The sequence below is a fragment of the Rhamphochromis sp. 'chilingali' genome (genome assembly GCF_963969265.1).
Source record: "Rhamphochromis sp. 'chilingali' genome assembly, chromosome: 3".
NCBI classification, from domain to species: domain Eukaryota; kingdom Metazoa; phylum Chordata; class Actinopteri; order Cichliformes; family Cichlidae; genus Rhamphochromis; species Rhamphochromis sp. 'chilingali'.
In genome coordinates this window covers 4,007,449-4,034,069 of record NC_137931.1, presented here as the reverse complement: position 1 = coordinate 4,034,069, position 26,621 = coordinate 4,007,449, and the positions used below count along the sequence as shown (strand labels likewise).

Here is a 26,621-nt window from a genome sequence, read left to right as displayed (position 1 = left end):
CATTACGTTTGTATTATTCTGGCAGAGACCTTGGTAGGAGAGTGCACCTTCACATGTATGTGGGTGTGTAACTGTGAGCTTTTCACCACGTCGTCGGTTTTTAGTCTTACGCTGAGTTTGCAGTCTGACATGTTTTATCTGTGTGCTGTTTCCGCTTGGTCGTGTTAACACGGTGCAGCAGACAGTAATGAGACTGTTGCTCATGTCTGTGCTGCTGTTGGTCTGTTAGCATTGCTCCTTAGGAGAGAAGACTGAAGTGAGACTTTACAAAGAACGTGTTTGTAGTAAAGTGAAACTGTGTGAAACAGTGAAGATGGTCCAAAGCAGCCTCTGTTTGTGCTTCTGATCACTGCTCTTTCTGTCTGATGTTATTGTCTTTATCTGGGCTCTGATTGCACTTTCTTAATTTTTCCAACTAATTATTGAACGTGTGAACAATCACATTATCTGTGACATCATCACCATCAGCATATGTGCTCCAGTTCTTTAGTTTTTCTTTCCTCTGTACTAAAGAGCTGAGATGGACAACAGTGTGCCAGCATACATCCAAAATTAGAGTCAGAGGTCACTGCAGGTCATTATTTTTAAACCGTCACCACTCGTGACTCCGCCCCTTTATAACAAAAGTCACACAAACAGCGTGTGAGGTCACGAACACACCACAGCATCACCAAGTCACAAGGACGAGGCTCTGACAGGGACGACTCACAGCAGGAAGAGGTCAGTCTGTGCCCGTTGGCAGAGTGTTGGGCGTGATCACGTCGTATCTGCATTATTTGGTCCGATCATCATAGAAATGATCAGAAATCATCACCAGACGAGAAGCTGAGCTTTGATTACTTGATGCCAGCATCATCATCATCTTTGGTGGTTGGTGACGTGTAGCAGCAGTGAGTGGGCCAGAGTGATTTGTGTGTTTGTTTTTCTTAAAGTGGATTGTTGAGTCATTCTGGCTCGTTTTGGTTTCACAGCCATCCTCCTCACCTGGATGCTGACTTGCCACTTAGTGAGAGCTCTGTGGAGATCTTCAGGTTCGCCAGTATAGTCGAGAGTCACTTTTATTCTTTTGGGACCCGACGCTGGAGATGTGGAGCTCACGGGGCCTTACTTGCCGAGTTCTTCAGCGTGATTTCTCCACGGTGAACAGGTTTACCGTGGAGCACAAGAAAGCTGACCTTATTGCTTCGATGGAAACGGAGTAAGGCCGAGTTTTAGGACCACGGTAAGAAAAATATTCCCGATCATTTTAAGATAAAGTCGAGGTTAAAGTCAAAATTGTATTTGGAGAAAAAAGTTGAAATGTGGAGATTTGATGTTTCAAGACAAACTGCCAGGTTTGCTGTCCCCTCTACAAAACGCTTTGTTTAGATGAGTTAGTGAAACAAAGTGATCCACCGTCTTATGATAATGATAATAACTTTATTTATAAAGCGCTTTCAAACAAAGTGCTGAACCAATATTTCATCATCCAGTTTTGCAGCATCCATCCTCTTTATTGTATGAAGGTGGAACCATCGATAACCTCGCATCCGTCCATTACAAGACATTTGATTTTGTACAAATCTTCCAGATTTGTGTTTTTCAGCTTTCTGCACCATCCTTTCAGCATCTTTATACTTTTCACCACACTGTGTTTATATAATACATGGATGTGTAACAGGAATCATTTCCCTTCTTTAGCTAACACCACTGCTGAAGTTTCACTGACTCAGAGAGTACAGCAGCTGTGGCACTTTGTCCTGAAACAGCAAATCTCCACAGTTCTTCATTTTCACCTTTAATGTTGAAATTAAGGACATTATTTTTTCCTTAATGTGGTATGGGCCTTCTGTATAACAGAGACCCAGCAGTAACTAGTGAAGCCCAGTGTGAGGGTCTCTGTCTTTAAAATAATGAGAGCTGGTGATAAAGTGGTGGTGAGGGAATCACGGCTGAGATTGAACTTCGATCCGCCTCCCATGTTCAACTGAGGGCGAATGTGGAAGTTGCCACTCAGACCACAGTAACGTCACACCAGACGCTCCCAGTTTATTTTGTCATTTTAATCAATGTACAGTTGGGAGGTCGCTCGCTGACGTTTGTTATGGCTCCATCAAGGAACCTAATAAATCTTTCTGTGGAGCTCTCTGTGGCATGTTTGACTGAAATGTGTTTTATTTGGTTCCCGTCATGAAATCTGTCTTAAAGAGAACTAAACCTCAGTGCTGGTTCTGGTGTGGTCAGCGAGTCCATCCAGACCCTTCAAGACTGTTTTTCTTGGACTGATTAGGACTTATTTCAAAATGCTTGCTGTGACTTGGATAAATTTACAGACTGTGACAGCGAATATTCATTTTTGTGAGGACCTCATAATCCCAAGAGGGTAATTTGTATATGTCCAAATGATAAGCTTTGGAAAATATTATTAATTATTAATGCCTGAGTTTCAGAGTTCCTGAGATTTGGGAGGAATCTATTATTGTGTCTAAATCTATAAATATTTTTGGCCTGTTGCTTGTTTTGTAATCAAAACCTGAGAAACTTTTGTGTGCCAAAAACAGAACGTCCTCCTATTGGCTTATAGAACATGCAGGGGTGTGTGCACTGTGCTCCACATAGTTATGAAGATCTTGATTAACCACATTAGCGTCACATTAGTAACTTTGTCCTCGACAGCTCGGCCATCTTCAGAACCTGCCCGGGAATTGAACTGCACATGTGCACTGGCTCCAGACGTGGGGTTGTCCTGCATAGTCAGTGGTGTCAGTAGATCATTAAGTAAAATAATATATAACTCAGGCACGTGCAGGGGGGGGGCTAGAGGGGCTTGAGCACCCGCCCCTTTCCTGATGGGTGCCCAAAGTGCCCTTTTGTTGAGGCAACTTTTTTAAAAAAAATTATTATTTTTTTTTGTGTGTGTGTGCGTGCGGAGTCCTGTCTGTGCCCCTCAACAATAATATTTAACTATTAATCACAGTTTTGCTAAATAAAAGGATCTGGCTTGCATCAGTCACATGATCACATTTAACCAATGATCGCCCTCGACGGCAGAACGCGCTGGTTACGAGCCGGGAACGAGCTCACAAAGAGCACGCGCATTTGTTGCGGTCCGGAGCTGTAAGAGAAACACAAGTTAACTCAGAGACACAGACTGATGCGACAAAACCAGTAAGTAGCTGTACAGCGTACACTGTAGTGTATAGCACACAGGAGTATTAGCTTATTTCGTACACGTTGGTAAGTTGTCTTGTGGCAATTTAACGAACTGAAACAAACGAGCGTGCTGTGTGTGCAACAGCGTGACAAACATTACCTGTCCTTTTATTAACTGCACATGTAGTGCTGGTCACAGCTGCTGGCTACCTGTGTAAGGCTGTCATGGGTCTGTAGCTCTGTCACCGTTTTAGGGAACATATTTAGTTTTAAAGTAAGTTTCCGGGCTTTTCCTGCCTTTCTGGGGGGATTATATTTCACTAAAAAACGATCTAATATGCATGTCCACATAATAATTATTATAATTATAATATATTAAAAAAACACACGCTGTATTTTAAAGAACATACATTAAGAAGCAGATTATATTAGATTTATATTTTAAATAAGACAAAATTTGGATTTTACAGCAGCAAAATGATTGTATCTCTACAGTTTAAACATGTAATAAGCTTTGCCCTGCACAGAGTGGATAGTGAAACAAATGGAATCATCATAAATACATTATTTCATATTTATTACTTCCCCCTCCTCATTGCTTTATTATTGTAGCTCTAGTAATGAATAATAATGTAAGGATTCTGGATCAGCACCGTGATGCCCATAGTATATACAGTATTCTGAAGAAGGTCTAAAACGTCACTGTGTGTGCGTGCATGTGTGTGTTTTATGTATATGGATTTTTTTTTTAAATTATTACTCATGATATAACATTGTCCAGACATGGCTGGTAAGGACATGAGGAGGAAACAGTAGGAGCTGTGTGAGGCTACTAAAGGCAGTGCTATAACATTTTTCTCTCATCATTTTATTATAGATTAAGTGCTGGAGTTGTTAGGTGTGGATAATTAGATTATAGTTTATTGCAATAGCAAGTTGTGCCTTGTTCTCAGATAGACAGCAAGTGGAGAGTGATATATGAAATGATGGGATGGAAGGAAGAAGAGACGCAAAGAGTGATTCACAGGCAGAGCCTAATTTCTTTCTCACAGTTTTTTGTTGCCTTATGGTTCCAAGCGCTGTCACCAATCTTTGCATTTTGTTATTATCTCATGACACTTGTTTAATCAGCTACCATCTCTCCTATGGACTTTTTAATGTCTAGAGTCTCAGATAAACACAGCCCTGCCCTTCCCATATTAGATTCTTGATGAATGTGTGTTGTTGTTATTCAGCCTGGTTCAATGTGCCCCTTTTTAACTTTGAGCACCCGCCCCTTTAAACGTCTCTGCACGGCCCTGATATAACTAGTAGGGGTGCAACGATATTCGTATCGATATTGAACTGTTCGATACAGTGTTTTTGGTTCGGTACGCATATGTATGAACAATACAAAATTTGTAATTTATTTTATCAACTTTCCTTCTGACGATGCTGTCTGTGTTGAGCGCTCAGTGAATCTGCGTTCGACAGCATCATCAGAAGGAAGAGCACAGGGCAAGCTAGCGAGACAGAAGTTAAGCTCTCCTTGCAACATGGCAAATTGAACCTCCCCCACCCTCATTCAGATCTGGCGTTTGGAATTATTTTGGTTTTCATATGACGTATGACCCTGAAGGTAAGCACGTCATGGACTAAAGTAAAACAGTATGTTGGATGTGCCACGCAATGCTTAATTACATGGGTGGGAACTAGTGTGTTAGCGCAGTTAGCTCGTTAACGTGTTGGCCGTCTAGCCCCATGCACGGAGCGATCGGCGGTAGCTCGTTAACGGAGATTTGCCGTGTTGTGGCGTTAAGGTCATTTCAACGAGATTAACCTGAAAGCACTAGTGGGAACACAACGAATATGACTGCACATTTACGCCGACATCATCCTAGTGCACAGACAAGTGGAAGCAGACAAAAACAACAAGCATGCATGCTACAAACTTTACCCGAGTCATTTAGACAGCCGTTAGCACATGATTCTCCTCATGGGGACCTGATATATTTAATATGCTGCTGAGAATATAGCCCAGAAGAAGCATATAGTATAGCTTTTATTTTGGAAAGAGACATTTCTCTGTAATAAACTCTCTTTTCCAAAGATGAGTTATTCCTCAATCAGATACAGGGCTCGCAATATCGCTAGCCCGACATCCCGGGGCTAGCGATTTTTCCAGTCGGGCTACCAAAATCTATCTCTGCCCTGCCCGTCGGGCTATTGTAGGAAGGAAAAATATATGTCAATGCTTTTGCATTCTTTCGGAAATGTAGCTGGGTAATTATGTCATTGGCATCGGTGAGCCACTGTCAATATGTGACATATTGAAATCGCGTTTGAATTTGCGCTTGTTTTTTGCTTTCATTTTGCAATCGCACGAACTGTGTATAGAGAGCGACAGCACTGATTGGTGAGTGATGATAATTTGCGCACCAATTCCTCTGACATCGTCTTATCAATCCTTAGCTTACTATGCAAACAAGACAAGTGAAATCTCCTGCAGTGAGCTTAAACATGTGAGAGGTTGATCGCGCAGAGAATCGCTGAGCGTTATGTGAGTGCGTGTGTAAAAGCAGCAGGATATATATTTTAGTTTTGCTGAGCCAAATAAGACAGGTCAGGGTGAACAAGTGACAGCCAAAGAAAAGCTTACCACAAAACGGAAAAGTAATGACAAATCAGACTATAAGGCAAAAAGAAAGTGCAGCTTTATGGTTTCATGGACAAAATAATTTCTGTGGCTGCGATATGATGAGCTAAATAACCAGGGGTGCACATAAGTGGTCCGCAGGTGCACATTCGCTGTCAAAAATAAAAAACGCGCACAAGGGTTAGGGTTAAATTTAAAAACTGTACTTTTCAGTTAAAATATATATTTATAATTTTAATAAATGACAAATTAAAAAGGCATGAACATTTTTTTTTGTATCGAAAAAATATCGAACCGCGACACCAAAGTATCGAACCGAACCGAACCGTGAATTTTGTGTATCGTTGCACCCCTAGTAACTAGATTCCTTTGAAAGAGCAACCATGGACGACAAAGCTGGGCGGAGTCTGCTCTAAGACACCAAATGAGCAAATGTTTGCTAACCTGTATCAGTGATCACCTTTTTGTTGGCCTGGTCCCCCAGTCCTCCCACTCCCCCTGGTCCTCGGTGGATGCTGTCACTTCCTCTGACACCGGCTCACCATTTATGTTGTGTCAAAAATCAAACGTGAAGATCTAATTTACTCTAAACTCTCTGACTGTTACTAATATAGTCATAAAATATGCAACAACCACTGGAGATGGAGATGAAGCTTCAACTTGCAGAAAATAGTTTATTAAAATCAGTTTGAATAAACCCAAGGCTCAGAGCAAAAGAGACAAAAGCGCCCCCAAGTGGTCAGACTGTAGACGAACAGAATAAACCCTATCAAAGACAAACACGCTGGAAGCATCTTTTCTAACACTCCAGTATTTATTAGCATTTATTATAAATTTATTGTGACTTTGAAGACGTTCAGTGTTTCCTTTGGTATAACGGAGGTCTGACTACAGTCCAGTAAACACACTGATTAGGATTATAGATTAAACTGCAGTAATACTTTCACAGTGTGCAGTGATGCACAGGTCCGAGTGGTTTTACACTGAAATTCTCAACAACAGGAAACTATAAAAATTTGTTACTCTAATAATAAACATAGAAGAAGAAAAACATTTTTCATTTAGAGTTGATGAATATAAATGAATTTGAACTTTACAAACCAATCAAAGACAAACTGATCCACGTGAGTTTATAACAATATTCAAAGGCTGCTGCTGGACACAGACAGGTAACATCATTTTGACTTGCTGTCACCTGGATCTGGAGTCATAAACACTGAAGCGCTGAACATTAATACAAATCTGTTTCTGCCAACTAGTGATAAACCTGCAGACTAATGGCTCAGAAAGCTAAAACGAGCCAATCATTTCTGTGTTTAGTTCCCCTGAAATCAGATGTGATATCAGCAGCTCTGAGTTCATTCATCATTATTGTCCAGTGATGACATTTCTGCTCCGTTTGGTGACAGTCAGCAGATTTTTCCTGAGTGTGGACGTGAACAGTCGTACCTGACAGCAGCAGGTAGCAAACAGAGATCGTCTTTCCAGCTGGAACTCTTCACTGAGCTGAGCTCATTCAAAATGTCCTGGAGTCAGATTCAGGACAGGAAACAGTCCACATGTGTGTCTTCACTCTGACTCTGGATCAGATCTCACTGACAGACTGTGGACATTATGGAAGCCTAAATGTGACACCATCTTCCTCCTTCATCTGCAGATTAAAGCCAAACAAAGATTCTCATTAAAAGTCTGCAGGTCTGAGAGAGACTCAATCGTTGTGTCATGTCAAACACAGTAAGAGGAGCTGAAGCACAGATGTGAAGAGCAGATGTTCATCAGATTATGACCTCACTCTGTTTTGTCTTCATATACATTCAGTCTGTGTTTATAATGCAGATTTTCTGCTTTTATAATAACACATTTTATATTTTCTGTGATCACAGACTGACTCGGTGTGGACTCTCAGGGACTCATTGTGAAGTTGTGGCCTCGGCTCTGAAGTCCATCCCCTCCCATCTGACAGAGCTGGAGATGAGTAACAACAAGCTGCAGGATTCAGCAGTGAAGCTTCTGTGTGCTGGACTGGAGAGTCCAAACTGTCGACTGGAGACTCTGAGGTGAGTTCACTGACTGCAGCTGTTGTTGTTTTTCTATATTTCAGATCTTTGATTGATGTTTGAAACGTTCTTTAGTTCCTAAATGTTCAGGATGTGTCTGAAGACAAATGTGAAGAAGTTTGAGTGCTTTCAGAAATGTTGTGTCTTTCCAAACGACTGAACAACAGTTTTTCCTCTTGGCTCCAAATAGAAGTTACAGACTTGAGCAGGGTTCATTTAAAGGCTGACAGAAGTGGAGTGGTGACGGGGAGATGTTTGACAGGACAGCTTTTCAGCCTCCACAGGTTCATGTTGTGCTCCATCAGTCAGTGAAGATGAAGTCAGTACTGATGAGGCTGTAGAGTGTGTGAGGGATGTGAATGAGGCTGTTGGAGATCTGATGATAGCAGATAAAAACAGGCTGCAGAGACTTTGAGCTTGTGTGGAAACAGACAGAGAAAAGAAAGACATGAATGTCAAAGCTAATAAAGGTGAAGTTAGGAGCTGTGACGATGTTCATGTATCAGAAGCTGATCGGGCTGCTACAGAGACGACCCACACAGCTGCTGTGGTGAGGTTTGTGTTAAAGCAGAGGAACACAGGCCCACACATGACAGCAAAGCAGGTTTCAGGCTCTGTGAGAGGATTTCAAACAGAAGCTGGAGAAGAGAAAGGACTACAGAAAGAAGGCAGCTGAGACCAGTCCAAGTGTTTCCATGGAGCCCAGTCTAACATTCATTTATACACTAACGTACAGAAGTGAACGGGAAAATGAATCCATAGTTTCAAATGTAGAAATAGTTCTCAGTTCATTTACAGAGTTTAATACAGTTCATGAGGAAATGTTCAAAACAGCAGCTGAGAAGAAATCTGCTTCACAAAGTTGGATCCAATTCCAATAGTTTGTGATGCACTTTAACGCAGCGTGAGCAGTTCACTGCCTAACCCCACAGAGACTGTCAGTCTGGACTTTTCTTTATTTCTATTGGCTGTCAGTGAGATTTCAGAGCAATCAGAGACTGTGGGTCTGTGTATGAAGTATAATTCATGTGCAGTTGTTGAAGTTGTAGAATGAGAAATGGCAGTTTGGGGTATTTCCTGCTTTCATTGTCCTGCTTGTGCTGATGAAAATGTTTATTGACGTGTGAATTCATTCTTCAACGCTCGATTCTGCCTGAACAACGTGAAAACTTTGCTTTGTGTAACACAATTCAAAGCACTGAAGCATCGACTTATTTCATTATCCAACAATGAAAACAGGAAACACAGACAGCTCAAAGTAAAAGCTGCTCCTTTTGAAACATGTTGGTGGTAAAATGTTAGAAGAGCTGAAGCACATAAATGATCTACGTGCCAAAATATTAAACACAGTTGATATATTTGTGTGAGTGTTGTGATTCAGGTGTAGATGTCATAATGTACATATAGCAGAGTTTCCTCTTCTAGATCAGCTGATCAGAGTCAGGCCAATCAGCTCTGAGCATGCTCAGTCTGAGTTATGGAGCCACATACTATGATTCACCATGGCAACGGCATGAGCAGAGGCTCCGTGTGAATCCAGAGGAGCAGGAACATGAATGATGACAGTAGATGATTGTGTGAAAGTGCTGGAAGCAAATGAGTGTGTGATGTTCTTTCAGTGTTGCACTTTGTAGACGCTCCCTGAGCACTGGTCTCACAGCCAGCTGCACATAGAGACCAGTGTTGTTAGTCCAGGTCAGAAGATGACTTGTTGGAATGAAAATGAGCTTGTAGTTTGTCTGCTTTAATAATGTGACTGGAAAAAGGTGTTGGACTTCAAATATGTCCATTTCTGTCACACTTCACCTTTAAAAGTGAAGCCATGTGGTTCCTGGAAGGAAAAACACGACTTTTTCAAGTCTTTGTCCTGTTTTTATGAGAAATGTACGACTTTAATGTGAAACATTCAGAGTTTTTTCTCTTGTTGTGTTTGTTTGAAGCTGCTTCCTGTTGGCTTCAGCTGTTTGGAGTTTCCATTTTCTAAACTTCTACATTCTGAAGCTTCTTCAGCTCTGAACAGATGATGAAACACTGAATGATTTCAAGCACTTTGTCTAATAAACTTACATCTTTCATTCTTTATACAGATTGGAGAGCTGTGGTTTGTCAGAGATCAGCTGTGATTATCTGGCAGCAGCACTGAAGTCCAACCCCTCCCATCTGAGAGAGCTGGAGCTGAGCTGGAACAACAACCTTCAGGATCCAGGAGTGAAGCATCTGTGTGGTTTCCTGGAGAGTCCAGGATGTAAACTTGAAACTCTGAGGTCAGTCAGCATGTTTTAGTTGTGCTGAGATGAATATGATGTGAAAGTTGTGCTGACACTAAACTGCAGACATCAGGCTGATATTATACTGATCCACACTGAGGATCTTCATGGTAAAGTCTGTTTTCTTCTTCTCTGGTTTAGTCCATTGACTGCAGCAGAACAATGTTCACATTTCAAACAGTGATACTCAACGTATGGCCCGCGGCCCACACGCGGCCTGCCCACCTTTCCTGATTCAGAGAGAGGGGACCCTGATTAACTGTGTAGCTTCTTCCTCACAGTTCTAAGTATCAGACACAACAATGAATAATCCACAGCTGACTGTCTTTAGCAGGTCAAAGGTCACGGCACACAGCAGACAGTCAGAAATATTCTAACTCTGATCATTTATCAGTTGTGACACTGTGAGACTTGATCAGAGGTGTGATCATCACAGCAGAGGCCTTTGTGTCAAAGTCACTGAGGATCAAACAGAAACACATGAAGCAGATTTTCCTCTTCTGGCTTTTTATAGCAGATAACCTTCAAAATATTCTGCAGTCGATCAAAAACTGAAGCAAACCATGAAGCAACATGTGAACATGAGCTGATGCTGCTGAAGTGAAGCAAAGTTACAGAGGTTTGATTACAGACTCAGCTGAGAGTTTGTAATCTGTCATCATTTTAAAAAGTTTCCATGGAACAGCAGAAATGAGGCTTTACTGTCAGAGGCCGACAGCACTGAACACAACAGCAGACTGGTGGCTAATAAACAGTGAATGATGCAGAAACAGATGTTTGAAGCTGTTCTTGGAGTCCACTGAGAGAGAGAGAGCTGTGCAGGCAGGAACAGCCAAAGTCAGAGAGAATTCATGAGCATATTGATCAAACGTGAAGCAGAGTTTGGATCTTCTTTTGCTGCTGCTTCACTCAGTTTTGGTTGGAGACAGATGAAACCTGCAGCTTCAGGATCTGTGAGCTGTCCACTTTCAGCCCCGACGGCGTGTCCGTGTACGTGCCGTCGAGTGAACGATCCACGCTGTGTTTCCATCTTTGTGTGTTTAGCTGCTCTCATTTACTGTTTTAGCTGTTTGCTGCTTGTTGAAATAGTTTGTGAGCTTTAACCTGAGATTCTGGCAAAATACATTTATATTAAACATCGATTCAGGATTGAATGAATCAACATCGTTTTATTCAAATTAAAACCATTTAAATGGGAACATGAATTTTTTACAGCCGCCTCTAATGCTGGGTAATGTCAGCTGGTCCATGTGCAGCTGGCTGTGAGGCTCAGGGAGCGTCTACAAAGTGCAACACTGAAAGAACATCATCCATAAATATTGAGTAAGAACTGGACTCTCATACAGCGAGACTCGAATGCCTTTAAACATCAGCTTATCCTGCTGATCCAAGTCCAACACTGAGTTTGTAAAAACATGTTTGTCAATCATTTTGTTTGGTTTCTGAGGAAAAAGATTCAATAACTTGCTGCTAATACACAACATTTCATCATATTTCCTCATAACCCTCTTTTGTCTGACCATTTGATCCCATTTGAATTTGCAATAAAGGATCCACAGAGTTTGGTGACAATAATGACAGTAGATGTTTGTGTGAAAGTGCTGGAAGCAAATGAGTGTGTGATGTTCTTTCAGTGTTGCACTTTGTAGACGCTCCCTGAGCACTGGTCTCACAGCCAGCTGCACATAGAGACCAGTGTTGTTAGTCCAGGTCAGAAGATGACTTGTTGGAATGAAAATGAGCTTGTAGTTTGTCTGCTTTAATAATGTGACTGGAAAAAGGTGTTGGACTTCAAATATGTCCATTTCTGTCACACTTCACCTTTAAAAGTGAAGCCATGTGGTTCCTGGAAGGAAAAACACGACTTTTTCAAGTCTTTGTCCTGTTTTTATGAGAAATGTACGACTTTAATGTGAAACATTCAGAGTTTTTTCTCTTGTTGTGTTTGTTTGAAGCTGCTTCCTGTTGGCTTCAGCTGTTTGGAGTTTCCATTTTCTAAACTTCTACATTCTGAACCTTCTTCAGCTCTGAACAGATGATGAAACACTGAATGATTTCAAGCACTTTGTCTAATAAACTTACATCTTTCATTCTTTATACAGATTTATGGACTGTGGTTTGTCAGAGATCAGCTGTGATTATCTGGCAGCAGCACTGAAGTCCAACCCCTCCCATCTGAGAGAGCTGGACCTGAGCGACAACTACAACCTGCAGGATCCAGGAGTGAAGCATCTGTGTGGTTTCCTGGAGAGTCCAGGATGTAAACTTGAAACTCTGAGGTCAGTCAGCATGTTTTAGTTGTGCTGAGATGAATATGATGTGAAAGTTGTGCTGACACTAAACTGCAGACATCAGGCTGATATTATACTGATCCACACTGAGGATCTTCATGGTAAAGTCTGTTTTCTTCTTCTCTGGTTTAGTCCATTGACTGCAGCAGAACAATGTTCACATTTCAAACAGTGATACTCAACGTATGGCCCGCGGCCCACACGCGGCCTTCCCACCTTTCCTGATTCAGAGAGAGGGGACCCTGATTAACTGTGTAGCTTCTTCCTCACAGTTCTAAGTATCAGACACAACAATGAATAATCCACAGCTGACTGTCTTTAGCAGGTCAAAGGTCACAGCACACAGCACTCTGTGAAACAGTTTGGAGCAGGAATTCTTGCACATTTACAAACTGACACTGCTGCTCGGCATGCTGGGTAATACTAGCTGCTCAGGTATGGGCGTGCTAACGGCTGTGAGGCTCTGTGGCTGCAGAACACCGAAGAAGAGAAAAGAGAGGCGGAGGATGAAGAAAAGAGGCGGAGATGAAGCAGAAGTTTAGCTCTAGAGAGGAGATGTTTCTGTGTGGGTGGGTGATAGGTTTGTAGCTTGAACCTATTCGCTGGAACGTTGAAGACAATATAATTACACAGCAAGCAAGACACGAAGTAGGCAAAGTTCTTCTTGTTACTCATTCAATTCAATTCAATTTTATTTATATAGCGCCAAATCACAACAAAAGTCGCCTCAAGGCGCTTCATAGATACAGAGAAAAGCCCAACAATTATATGACCCTCTATGAGCAAGCACTTTGGCGACAGTGGGAAGGAAAAACTCCCTTTTTACAGGAAGAAACCTCCGGCAGAACCAGGCTCAGGGAGGGGCGGGGCCATCTGCTGGTTGGGGTGAGAGAAGGAAGACAGGATGAAGACATGCTGTGGAAGAGAGACAGAGGTTAATAACAGATATGATTCAATGCAGAGAGGTCTGTTAACACATAGTGAGTGAGAAAGGTGACTGGAAAGGAAAAACTCAATGCATCATGGGAATCCCCCGGCAGCCTACGTCTATTGCAGCATAACTAAGGGAGGATTCAGGGTCACCTGGTCCAGCCCTAACTATATGCTTTAGCAAAAAGGAAAGTTTGAAGCCTAATCTTAAAAGTAGAGATAGTGTCTGTCTCCCGAATCCGAACTGGAAGCTGGTTCCACAGAAGAGGGGCCTGAAAACTGAAGGCTCTGCCTCCCATTCTACTTTTAAATACTCTAGGAACAACAAGTAGGCCTGCAGAGCGAGAGCGAAGTGCTCTAATAGGGTGATATGGTACTACAAGGTCATTAAGATAAGATGGGGCCTGATTATTTAAGACCTTGTATGTGAGGAGCAGGATTTTGAATTCAATTCTGGATTTAACAGGAAGCCAATGAAGGGAAGCCAAAACAGGAGAAATCTGCTCTCTCTTTCTAGTCCCTGTCAGGACTCTTGCTGCAGCATTTTGGATTAGCTGAAGGTTTTCAGGGAGTTTTTTGGACATCCTGATAATAATGAATTACAGTCGTCCAGCCTGGAAGTAATAAATGCATGAACTAGTTTTTCAGCGTCACTCTGAGACAGGATATTTCTAACTTTAGAGATGTTGCACAAATGGGAGAAAGCAGTCTTACATATTTGTTTAATATGTGCGTTGAAGGACATGTCCTGGTCAAAAATGACTCCAAGGTTCCTCACAGCGTTACTGGAGGCCAAGGTAATGCCATCCAGAGTAAGAATCTGCTTAGATACCATATTTCTAAGATTTTCAGGGCCGAGTACAATAACCTCAGTTTGATCTGAATTAAGAAGCAGAAAGTTATGCATGAGGGAGACCTGCCTGGAGCCAAGTGTCGTTCCCCATAGCACTCCTTTTATTGTGGTTACATGAATATGCATAGGGTCATTAACATATGACGTCTACATAGGTATACATGTGAACAAAGAATACTGTGTGTGTGTGTGGGGTCAGAGTGTGACCCCATAAATGACTTCCCTAAACCTGCTGGTCTGGAAGTCCAACAGTTCATCTAAACAAAAGGCACTTAGCATAAAACAGATACAGCCACGTTTATCCTGCCATAAAACAATAAAACAAGGTACGACCTCTTCCCATGCTCCCAGGATGTAGGCGTGCATTCCAGTGTGGAATACACACCAAGCCTTTGCAGCCTGCTAAAGATCACACATCCTATCAGTACACAATTGATTATACACCTCTAAGCATCAGAATCAGAATCAGAATCAGAAAGGGTTTTATTGCCAAATGTTGAGCAGGTTTACAACATTAGGAAATTGCTGCGGTGCTTCAGTGCAAACATACTGTCATAAAAATATAAAAATAAGAATAAGAATTAAAAGTGCTAAGTAGATAGATATATACATGATATATACATGAGTGCAGGTGGTGATCAGTGCCAAACATGGAATGATGCAGTGAACACAGCGTAGGGTGTTAGTGGTGGGAACAGTCATACGGTTATTGTTCATGTGTCCGACAGCAGAGGGGAAGAAACTGTTCTTATGGCGAGAGGTTCTGGTGCGAATGGACCGGAGCCTCCTGCCTGAGGGGAGCAGGTCAAACAGACTGTGTCCAGGGTGAGAAGGGTCAGCTGAGATCCGAGCTGCACGCCCCAGTGTCCTGGAGGTGTACAGGTCCTGCAGAGATGGGAGTCTGCAGCCAATCACCTTGTCAGCAGAGCGCACAACACGCTGCAGTCTCTGTTTGTCCCTGACAGTGGCTCCAGCGTACCACACAGTGATGGAGGAGGTGAGGATGGACTCGATGATTGCAGTGTAGAATTGCATCATCGTCCGTGTTGGCAGGTTGAATTTCTTCAGCTGCCTCAGGAAGTACATCCTCTGCTGGGCTTTCTTAATGACGGAGGTGATGGTGGGCTCCCACTTCAGGTCCTGGGTGATGGTGGTACCCAGGAAGCGGAATGAGTCCACAGAGGTGATGGGGGTGTCAGTCAGGATGATGGGGGGGAGTGGAGCTGTGTGCGTCCTGAAGTCCACAATAATCTCCACTGTCTTCTGGGCATTCAGCACCAGGTTGTTGTGGCTGCACCAGGACACCAGACGTTCAACCTCCCTCCTGTAGGCAGACTCATATATGGTTAAATATTTCTAAGCATAAATGACAATCAACAATACAAAACCTAACAGCGGGGCTCAGGCAGCTCCGCCCACACAGTGACAGTGAAGCAGGTGAAGAGTAATAAATGAAGACAGCAGACAGGATTTGATAAGCTGATGTACAAACATGTAGAAATGGGTCCATACAGACTGAAGCGTGTCTCCTTTGCATCTTCCATATTTGATACTGAGAGTTTCCAGAAGAGCAAACATCAAACACGCCTCCAAACATGTGACGAGTCAGACTGACATCATTTCTACAGAGAACAGTGTGAGCTCTCAGCAGGTCACTTCAATAAGAAGGACAAAGTGCAGCAGGAATGACTAAACCCACTAACAGTCTGATATCCCCGTGTTCCTGTTGTTCTACAGCGTCATCATTAATGCTGCTCCACCACCATCACTGCAGCTGACCAATCAGCTTCTGTCACGTCATGTGACGCTCTGTGACTCAGACTGGAGAAATGCTAAATGGCTAACCTGAAGCTAACCTGAGAAACAGTCAAAGTACTGATGATTCCTACAAAGTGTGTGTGTTCAGTATGAGATGAGTGTGAATGAAACCATGGAGGAGCGGGCCGTGGCTGCTCTCACACACGTTTGCTGCAGGGGCGGAGCTACAGAAATGTTCATAGGGGGCAAAATCAAAGCCATTATTGTTGACACATATGCAGCTGTTACATCCTGTAATATGCATTAAATATGGTTCAAATACATTAAATGCATTAAATATACATGTTTCATATAAATACAGTCTACAACGGTGTTTTCTTCAGCCCACATAAGGAAACAGTTGAGTCAGATAAAGACAGAAGGCCTTTTCCACGTCCATCTGCTCAGTGTTAAAGTGCTGATGATGTTCAAGCTCAGGCAGCAGGAGGGATTTCTAAGCATCCTTCACTGATCCACAACAAAGGTCCAGAGTTTGATCCATCCTAGTAGGACAGGAAACATTCTGATAAGAGTTTCAAAGTGTCTTTGTAAGCAGACATGATTGAAATGAGCCAGTCTGAGTTTGGTTCCTGCAGTTTGTGCTTCATAAACAGAGCTGAAGCAGAGGCAGCGTGTGCCTGCAGGTGAATGTACACTGCTGTTATAAGAGCTGTGGAAACTCAGGTCAAAAGGACGTAACCACACTGCTGACAGTTCCAGGACAGTCACAGAGTTACAGCATCATTTGTGAACATAAAGACAGAAAGCTCATCCAAATGCTGGGATTAAAAGTCTGTCCTGGTGGTGTCCAGTCAAATACGTCTCTGTGAAAGCTTCAGTCCAACAGGCTCCAAAGTCCTTCTGCTCATTTCCTCGCCGGGTTCTTGATGCTCCTGTACCATCTCTCTGTCATCCTCCTCGCTCCCTCTTTGCACTCACAGTCTTTGTGCATCATTAACACTCACATGTGGAAAACCAAAGTTTTACTGGGCAGAAGATGATCATCAGTGACGCTGTCTTTAAAACACTCTTGTTAGAAATGTACGACTTTAATGTGAAACATTCAGAGTTTTTTCTCTTGTTGTGTTTGTTTGAAGCTGCTTCCTGTTGGCTTCAGCTGTTTGGAGTTTCCATTTTCTAAACTTCTACATTCTGAACCTTCTTCAGCTCTGAACAGATGATGAAACACTGAATGATTTCAAGCACTTTGTCTAATAAACTTACATCTTTCATTCTCTATACAGATTGAAGAGCTGTGGTTTGTCAGATATTGGCCTTGATTATCTGGCAGCAGCACTGAAGTCCAACCCCTCGTATCCCACAGAGGTGGACCTGAGTGGAACCTACAGCAACCTGAAGGACACAGGAGTGAAGCATCTGTGTGGTTTCCTGGAGAGTCCACGATGTCGATTTGAAACTCTGAGGTCAGTCAGCATGTTTTAGTTGTGCTGAGATGAATATGATGTGAAAGTTGTGCTGACACTAAACTGCAGACATCAGGCTGATATTATACTGATCCACACTGAGGATCTTCATGGTAAAGTCTGTTTTCTTCTTCTCTGGTTTAGTCCATTGACTGCAGCAGAACAATGTTCACATTTCAAACAGTGATACTCAACGTATGGCCCGCGGCCCACACGCGGCCTGCCCACCTTTCCTGATTCAGAGAGAGGGGACCCTGATTAACTGTGTAGCTTCTTCCTCACAGTTCTAAGTATCAGACACAACAATGAATAATCCACAGCTGACTGTCTTTAGCAGGTCAAAGGTCACGGCACACAGCACTCTGTGAAACAGTTTGAAGCAGGAATTCTTGCACATTTACAAACTGACACTGCTGCATGGCATGCTGGGTAATGCTAGCTGCTCAGGTATGGGTGTGGTAACGGCTGTGAGGCTCTGTGGCTGCAGAACACTGAAGAAGAAAAAAGAGAAGTGGAGGATGAAGAAAAGAGGCGGAGATGAAGCAGAAGTTTAGCTCTAGAGAGGAGATGTTTCTGTGTGGGCGGGTGATAGGTTTGTAGCTTGAACCTATTCGCTGGAACGTTGAAGACAATATAATTACACAGCAAGCAAGACACGAAGTAGTACGTGTACGACCGACAAACCTTACTGGACATAAAAGACGGTCTTTCTTATAACTTTCCGGAGTTCAAGTTTTGCAACACGGACGCTCCGTTTGCAGACCCCCCATTCATCTCACCTGAGACGCCTTTGTTCTCTGGCCCTGGAGGCCGCAAATGCCGACGCAGAGGGAGAAGATCTGGCATTCTTGTTCGACTGAGACGGCGCACTAACAGACCACCGTTACCCAGTTTATTACTGGCTAATATGCAGTCTCTGGAGAACAAGCTGTGCGAGCTTCGGGCACGGATCTCATTCCAGCGAGAGAAGCGAGACTGCTGCGTGATCTGCCTCACAGAAACCTGGCTATCGGACAAGGTACCGGACTCCGGAATACAACTACCGGGGTTCTCCATGCATCGCGCGGACAGGTCACAGGATCTTACTGGGAAAAGCAGAGGCGGTGGTGTATGTTTCATGATCAACAACAGATGGTGTGATTATGCGAACGTGCACCCGGTCAAATCCTTCTGCTCACCGGATCTGGAGTACCTGATGATTAAGTGCCGGCCATTCTGGCTACCGAGGGAATTTACAGCAGTGATTATTACGGCTGTTTACATTCCCCCACAAGCCGACACTGACCGAGCACTCAGGGAACTGTACAGCGCGATCAGCAGTGAGGAAACCGCACACCCAGAGGCAGCGTTTATCACAGCCGGAGACTTTAATAAGGGAAACCTGAAGAAAGTCTCACCCAAACTCCACCAACACATCCTTTTTAACACACGTGGAAACCGGCTACTTGACCACTGCTACACCTCTTTCCGGGATGCGTACAAAGCCCTCCCCCGCGCCCCATTCGGCCAATCAGATCACCGCTCCATCCTGCTCCTGCCCGCCTACAGGCAGAAGCTGAAACAGGAAGCTCCAACCCGGAGGGCGGTGCACTGTTGGACGGACCAATCGGAGTCTGCGCTGCGGGACTGTTTTGATCACGCGGACTGGGAAATGTTTCACGTGGCTGCTAGGAACATTGATGAGTACACAGACTCAGTCTGTGGATTTATCAGGAAATGCGTGGAAGATGTCGTCCCATCCATAACAGTTAAATCCTTCCCAAATCAAAAACCCTGGATTAACGGAGATGTTCGCGCGGTACTGGCGGAACGGAACACCGCCTTTGCCTCCGCGAACACATCGGACTACAAACACGCACATTACCAACTCCGGAAGACGATCAAAGCAGCCAAACGTGAGTACAGGGACAGGGTGGAGCAACAGTTTGACAACCCTCGGAGTATGTGGCAGGGACTAAACACGATCACAGACTTTAGAGGGAAAACCAGCACACCACAGACCACGGCCTCTCTGTGTGAGGATCTAAACGTATTCTACGCTAGATTCGACACAGCGAACACCATGAGACCGGACAGTGTGCGCACCGCGGATGACGTCAGTGCGCATGCTGTGTCTGAGGAGGATGTGCGGAAGTGCTTCAGGAAGGTGAACGCACGCAAAGCTACTGGTCCGGACGGGATTCCCGGCCGCGTCCTCAAGTCATGAGCGGCTCAGCTGGCTGGAGTGTTCACACACATCTTCAACCTTTCCCTCTCTCTGTCTGTAGTCCCAGCCTGCTTCAAAATGGCCACCATCGTCCCTGTACCCAAATCCTCCACCATCTCCTCATTGAACGACTGGCGACCTGTAGCCCTGACCCCCATCGTGAGCAAATGCTTCGAGAAGCTGGTCAGGGACTTCATCTGCTCTGCACTACCCGACTCACTGGACCCTCTACAGTTTGCGTACCGCCACAACAGGTCCACTGATGATGCCATAGCCCTGACACTACATACTGCCCTGTCACACCTGGAGAAGAGAGACACGTATGTGAGAATGCTGTTTGTAGATTACAGCTCAGCATTCAATACCATCGTTCCCTCGAAGCTGGACAGGAAACTGCAGGATCTAGGACTGAGCAGCTCCCTCTGCAGCTGGATCCTTAGCTTCCTGTCTGACAGACGCCAAGTGGTCAGACTGGGCAGCATCACCTCATCCCCCATCACACTGAACACTGGTGCACCACAGGGGTGTGTACTGAGCCCTCTCCTGTACTCACTCTACACCTATGACTGCACAGCCACTAACAACTCCAACATCATTGTGAAGTTTGCGGACGACACTACAGTGGTGGGTCTTATCACCAATGGTGATGAGACGGCTTACAGGGAGGAGGTCAGCGCCCTGACCCACTGGTGTCAAGACAACCATCTCACCCTCAACGTCGCAAAGACAAAGGAGTTGATAGTGGACTTCCGGAGGTGCAGAGAAGTACACACCCCCATCACCATCAACGGCGCTGCTGTGGAGAGTGAGCAGCTTCCGGTTCCTTGGAGTACATCTGGCTGAGGATCTTACGTGGTCAGTACACATAAACAAAACAGTGAAGAAGGCGCAGCAGCGCCTCTTCTTTCTCAGGAGGCTGAAAAGATTCGGCATGAGCCCCCGCATCCTCAGGACCTTCTATCACTGTGCCATTGAGAGCATCCTCACTGGATGCATCACCACCTGGTACGGCAACAGCACCGCCTACAACTGCAAAGGTCTCCAGCGAGTAGTGCGGTGCTCTGAACGGATAATTGGAGGTGAGCTTCCCTCCCTCCAAGACATCTACAGGAAGCGGTGCCTGAGGAAAGCGGGGAGGATCATCAAGGACTCCAGTCCCCCCAGCCATAAACTGTTCAGACTGCTTCCATCAGGAAGGAGGTTCTGCAGCATCCGGTCCCCAACCAGCAGACTGAGAGACAGCTTTTTCCATCAGGCCATCAGACTGCTGGACACTTCATAGACACCTCACCTTCACTACTGGAACTTCAACATTATGCACTACATACTGTACAGTAATGCCACTGTTTTGCACATGTCTCAACTCAGTATATTTTTATATATTTATTGTTTACTCTATTTAATTTGTAAAATATGTGTACACACACACACACACACACACACACACACACACACACACACACACACACGTAGGAAAATATTTAGTATACACATCCAGAAATGCATACACTATTATATATTGTACATATATTTATTAGTTTCAGATGTAGCCATTCTTGTATTCTGCTTGTTTACGTTATTGTATTTTTGCACACCTCTGTTGCTTGTGAAGCTCGCACACAAGAATTTCACTCACATGTGCTGTACCAGTGTACCTGCACATGTGATGTGACAATAAAAGTGATTTGATTTGATTTGATTCCTACAAAGTGTGTGTGTTCAGTATGAGATGAGTGTGAACGAAACCATGGAGGAGCGGGCCGTGGCTGCTCTCACACACGTTTGCTGCAGGGGCGGAGCTACAGAAATGTTCATAGGGGGCAAAATCAAAGCCATTATTGTTGACACATATGCAGCTGTTACATCCTGTAATATGCATTAAATATGGTTCAAATACATTAAATGCATTAAATATACATGTTTCATATAAATACAGTCTACAACGGTGTTTTCTTCAGCCCACATAAGGAAACAGTTGAGTCAGATAAAGACAGAAGGCCTTTTCCACGTCCATCTGCTCAGTGTTAAAGTGCTGATGATGTTCAAGCTCAGGCAGCAGGAGGGATTTCTAAGCATCCTTCACTGATCCACAACAAAGGTCCAGAGTTTGATCCGTCCTAGTAGGACAGGAAACATTCTGATAAGAGTTTCAAAGTGTCTTTGTAAGCAGACATGATTGAAATGAGCCAGTCTGAGTTTGGTTCCTGCAGTTTGTGCTTCATAAACAGAGCTGAAGCAGAGGCAGCGTGTGCCTGCAGGTGAATGTACACTGCTGTTATAAGAGCTGTGGAAACTCAGGTCAAAAGGACGTAACCACACTGCTGACAGTTCCAGGACAGTCACAGAGTTACAGCATCATTTGTGAACATAAAGACAGAAAGCTCATCCAAATGCTGGGATTAAAAGTCTGTCCTGGTGGTGTCCAGTCAAACACGTCTCTGTGAAAGCTTCAATCCAACAGGCTCCAAAGTCCTTCTGCTCATTTCCTCGCCGGGTTCTTGATGCTCCTGTACCATCTCTCTGTCATCCTCCTCGCTCCCTCTTTGCACTCACAGTCTTTGTGCATCATTAACACTCACATGTGGAAAACCAAAGTTTTACTGGGCAGAAGATGATCATCAGTGACGCTGTCTTTAAAACCCTCTTGTTAGAAATGTACGACTTTAATGTGAAACATTCAGAGTTTTTTCTCTTGTTGTGTTTGTTTGAAGCTGCTTCCTGTTGGCTTCAGCTGTTTGGAGTTTCCATTTTCTAAACTTCTACATTCTGAACCTTCTTCAGCTCTGAACAGATGATGAAACACTGAATGATTTCAAGCACTTTGTCTAATAAACTTACATCTTTCATTCTCTATACAGATTGAAGAGCTGTGATTTGTCAGATATTGGCCTTGATTATCTGGCAGCAGCACTGAAGTCCAACCCCTCGTATCCCACAGAGGTGGACCTGAGTGGAACCTACAGCAACCTGAAGGATTCAGGAGTGAAGCATCTGTGTGGTTTCCTGGAGAATCCACGATGTCGATTTGAAACTCTGAGGTCAGTCAGCATGTTTTAGTTGTGCTGAGATGAATATGATGTGAAAGTTGTGCTGACACTAAACTGCAGACATCAGGCTGATATTATACTGATCCACACTGAGGATCTTCATGGTAAAGTCTGTTTTCTTCTTCTCTGGTTTAGTCCATTGACTGCAGCAGAACAATGTTCACATTTCAAACAGTGATGCTCAACGTATGGCCCGCGGCCCACACGCGGCCTGCCCACCTTTCCTGATTCAGAGAGAGGGGACCCTGATTAACTGTGTAGCTTCTTCCTCACAGTTCTAAGTATCAGACACAACAATGAATAATCCACAGCTGACTGTCTTTAGCAGGTCAAAGGTCACAGCACACAGCACTCTGTGAAACAGTTTGGAGCAGGAATTCTTGCACATTTACAAACTGACACTGCTGCACGGCATGCTGGGTAATGCTAGCTGCTCAGGTATGGGCGTGCTAACGGCTGTGAGGCTCTGTGGCTGCAGAACACTGAAGAAGAGAAAAGAGAAGTGGAGGATGAAGAAAAGAGGCGGAGATGAAGCAGAAGTTTAGCTCTAGAGAGGAGATGTGTCTGTGTGGGTGGGTGATAGGTTTGTAGCTTGAACCTATTCGCTGGAACGTTGAAGACAATATAATTACACAGCAAGCAAGACACGAAGTAGGCAAAGTTCTTCTTGTTACTCATTCAATTCAATTCAATTCAATTTTATTTATATAGCGCCAAATCACAACAAAAGTCGTCTCAAGGCGCTTCATAGATACAGAGAAAAACCCAACAATCATATGACCCCCCTATGAGCAAGCACTTTGGCGACAGTGGGAAGGAAAAACTCCCTTTTTACAGGAAGAAACCTCCGGCAGAACCAGGCTCAGGGAGGGGCGGGGCCATCTGCTGGTTGGGGTGAGAGAAGGAAGACAGGATGAAGACATGCTGTGGAAGAGAGACAGAGGTTAATAACAGATATGATTCAATGCAGAGAGGTCTGTTAATACATAGTGAGTGAGAAAGGTGACTGGAAAGGAAAAACTCAATGCATCATGGGAGTCCCCCGGCAGCCTACGTCTATTGCAGCATAACTAAGGGAGGATTCAGGATCACCTGGTCCAGCCCTAACTATATGCTTTAGCAAAAAGGAAAGTTTGAAGCCTAATCTTAAAAGTAGAGATAGTGTCTGTCTCCCGAATCCAAACTGGAAGCTGGTTCCACAGAAGAGGGGCCTGAAAACTGAAGGCTCTGCCTCCCATTCTACTTTTAAATACTCTAGGAACAACAAGTAGGCCTGCAGAGCGAGAGCGAAGTGCTCTAATAGGGTGATATGGTACTACAAGGTCATTAAGATAAGATGGGGCCTGATTATTTAAGACCTTGTATGTGAGGAGCAGGATTTTGAATTCAATTCTGGATTTAACAGGAAGCCAATGAAGGGAAGCCAAAACAGGAGAAATCTGCTCTCTCTTTCTAGTCCCTGTCAGGACTCTTGCTGCAGCATTTTGGATTAGCTGAAGGTTTTCAGGGAGTTTTTTGGACATCCTGATAATAATGAATTACAGTCGTCCAGCCTGGAAGTAATAAATGCATGAACTAGTTTTTCAGCGTCACTCTGAGACAGGATATTTCTAACTTTAGAGATGTTGCACAAATGGGAGAAAGCAGTCTTACATATTTGTTTAATATGTGCGTTGAAGGACATGTCCTGGTCAAAAATGACTCCAAGGTTCCTCACAGCGTTACTGGAGGCCAAGGTAATGCCATCCAGAGTAAGAATCTGCTTAGATACCATATTTCTAAGCTTTTCAGGGCCGAGTACAATAACCTCAGTTTGATCTGAATTAAGAAGCAGAAAGTTATGCATGAGGGAGACCTGCCTGGAGCCAAGTGTCGTTCCCCATAGCACTCCTTTTATTGTGGTTACATGAATATGCATAGGGTCATTAACATATGACGTCTACATAGGTATACATGTGAACAAAGAATACTGTGTGTGTGGGGGGGGGGGTCAGAGTGTGACCCCATAAATGACTTCCCTAAACCTGCTGGTCTGGAAGTCCAACAGTTCATCTAAACAAAAGGCACTTAGCATAAAACAGATACAGCCACGTTTATCCTGCCATAAAACAATAAAACAAGGTACGACCTCTTCCCATGCTCCCAGGATGTAGGCGTGCATTCCAGTGTGGAATACACACCAAGCCTTTGCAGCCTGCTAAAGATCACACATCCTATCAGTACACAATTGATTATACACCTCTAAGAATATATGGTTAAATATTTCTAAGCATAAATGACAATCAACAATACAAAACCTAACAGCGGGGCTCAGGCAGCTCCGCCCACACAGTGACAGTGAAGCAGGTGAAGAGCAATAAATGAAGACAGCAGACAGGATTTGATAAGCTGATGTACAAACATGTAGAAACGGGTCCATACAGACTGAAGCGTGTCTCCTTTGCATCTTCCATATTTGATACTGAGAGTTTCCAGAAGAGCAAACATCAAACACGCCTCCAAACATGTGACGAGTCAGACTGACATCATTTCTACAGAGAACAGTGTGAGCTCTCAGCAGGTCACTTCAATAAGAAGGACAAAGTGCAGCAGGAATGACTAAACCCACTAACAGTCTGATATCCCCGTGTTCCTGTTGTTTTACAGCATCATCATTAATGCTGCTCCACCACCATCACTGCAGCTGACCAATCAGCTTCTGTCACGTCATGTGACGCTCTGTGACTCAGACTGGAGAAATGCTAAATGGCTAACCTGAAGCTAACCTGAGAAACAGTCAAAGTACTGATGATTCCTACAAAGTGTGTGTGTTCAGTATGAGATGAGTGTGAATGAAACCATGGAGGAGCGGGCCGTGGCTGCTCTCACACACGTTTGCTGCAGGGGCGGAGCTACAGAAATGTTCATAGGGGGCAAAATCAAAGCCATTATTGTTGACACATATGCAGCTGTTACATCCTGTAATATGCATTAAATATGGTTCAAATACATTAAATGCATTAAATATACATGTTTCATATAAATACAGTCTACAACGGTGTTTTCTTCAGCCCACATAAGGAAACAGTTGAGTCAGATAAAGACAGAAGGCCTTTTCCACGTCCCTCTGCTCAGTGTTAAAGTGCTGATGATGTTCAAGCTCAGGCAGCAGGAGGGATTTCTAAGCATCCTTCACTGATCCACAACAAAGGTCCAGAGTTTGATCCGTCCTAGTAGGACAGGAAACATACTGATAAGAGTTTCAAAGTGTCTTTGTAAGCAGACATGATTGAAATGAGCCAGTCTGAGTTTGGTTCCTGCAGTTTGTGCTTCATAAACAGAGCTGAAGCAGAGGCAGCGTGTGCCTGCAGGTGAATGTACACTGCTGTTATAAGAGCTGTGGAAACTCAGGTCAAAAGGACGTAACCACACTGCTGACAGTTCCAGGACATTCACAGAGTTACAGCATGAACTGCAAACATGAATAATGACAGTAGATGATTGTGTGAAAGTGCTGGAAGCAAATGAGTGTGTGATGTTCTTTCAGTGTTGCACTTTGTAGACGCTCCCTGAGCACTGGTCTCACAGCCAGCTGCACATAGAGACCAGTGTTGTTAGTCCAGGTCAGAAGATGACTTGTTGGAATGAAAATGAGCTTGTAGTTTGTCTGCTTTAATAATGTGACTGGAAAAAGGTGTTGGACTTCAAATATGTCCATTTCTGTCACACTTCACCTTTAAAAGTGAAGCCATGTGGTTCCTGGAAGGAAAAACACGACTTTTTCAAGTCTTTGTCCTGTTTTTATGAGAAATGTACGACTTTAATGTGAAACATTCAGAGTTTTTTCCTCTTGTTGTGTTTGTTTTTAAGCTGCTTCCTGTTGGCTTCAGCTGTTTGGAGTTTCCATTTTCTAAACTTCTACATTCTGAACCTTCTTCAGCTCTGAACAGATGATGAAACACTGAATGATTTCAAGCACTTTGTCTAATAAACTTACATCTTT

General features: G+C 43.8%; 1 protein-coding gene and 1 pseudogene across 2 annotated transcripts in view; both read left to right on the top strand.

Annotated features, from left to right (window-relative positions):
• The window catches only part of LOC308394299 (uncharacterized protein), a 1,060,216-nt gene that overhangs the window by 399,790 nt on the left and 633,805 nt on the right, over positions 1-26,621 (top strand). The window lies entirely within an intron of this gene.
• LOC308394318 (protein NLRC3-like) overlaps positions 1-26,621 on the top strand; it is a 40,900-nt pseudogene that overhangs the window by 8,267 nt on the left and 6,012 nt on the right. The window contains exons 8-9 of the transcript XR_013974774.1: positions 7,651-7,824; positions 22,451-22,630. The product of XR_013974774.1 is annotated as a protein NLRC3-like (transcript). The remainder of the gene's footprint in view (positions 1-7,650; positions 7,825-22,450; positions 22,631-26,621) is intronic.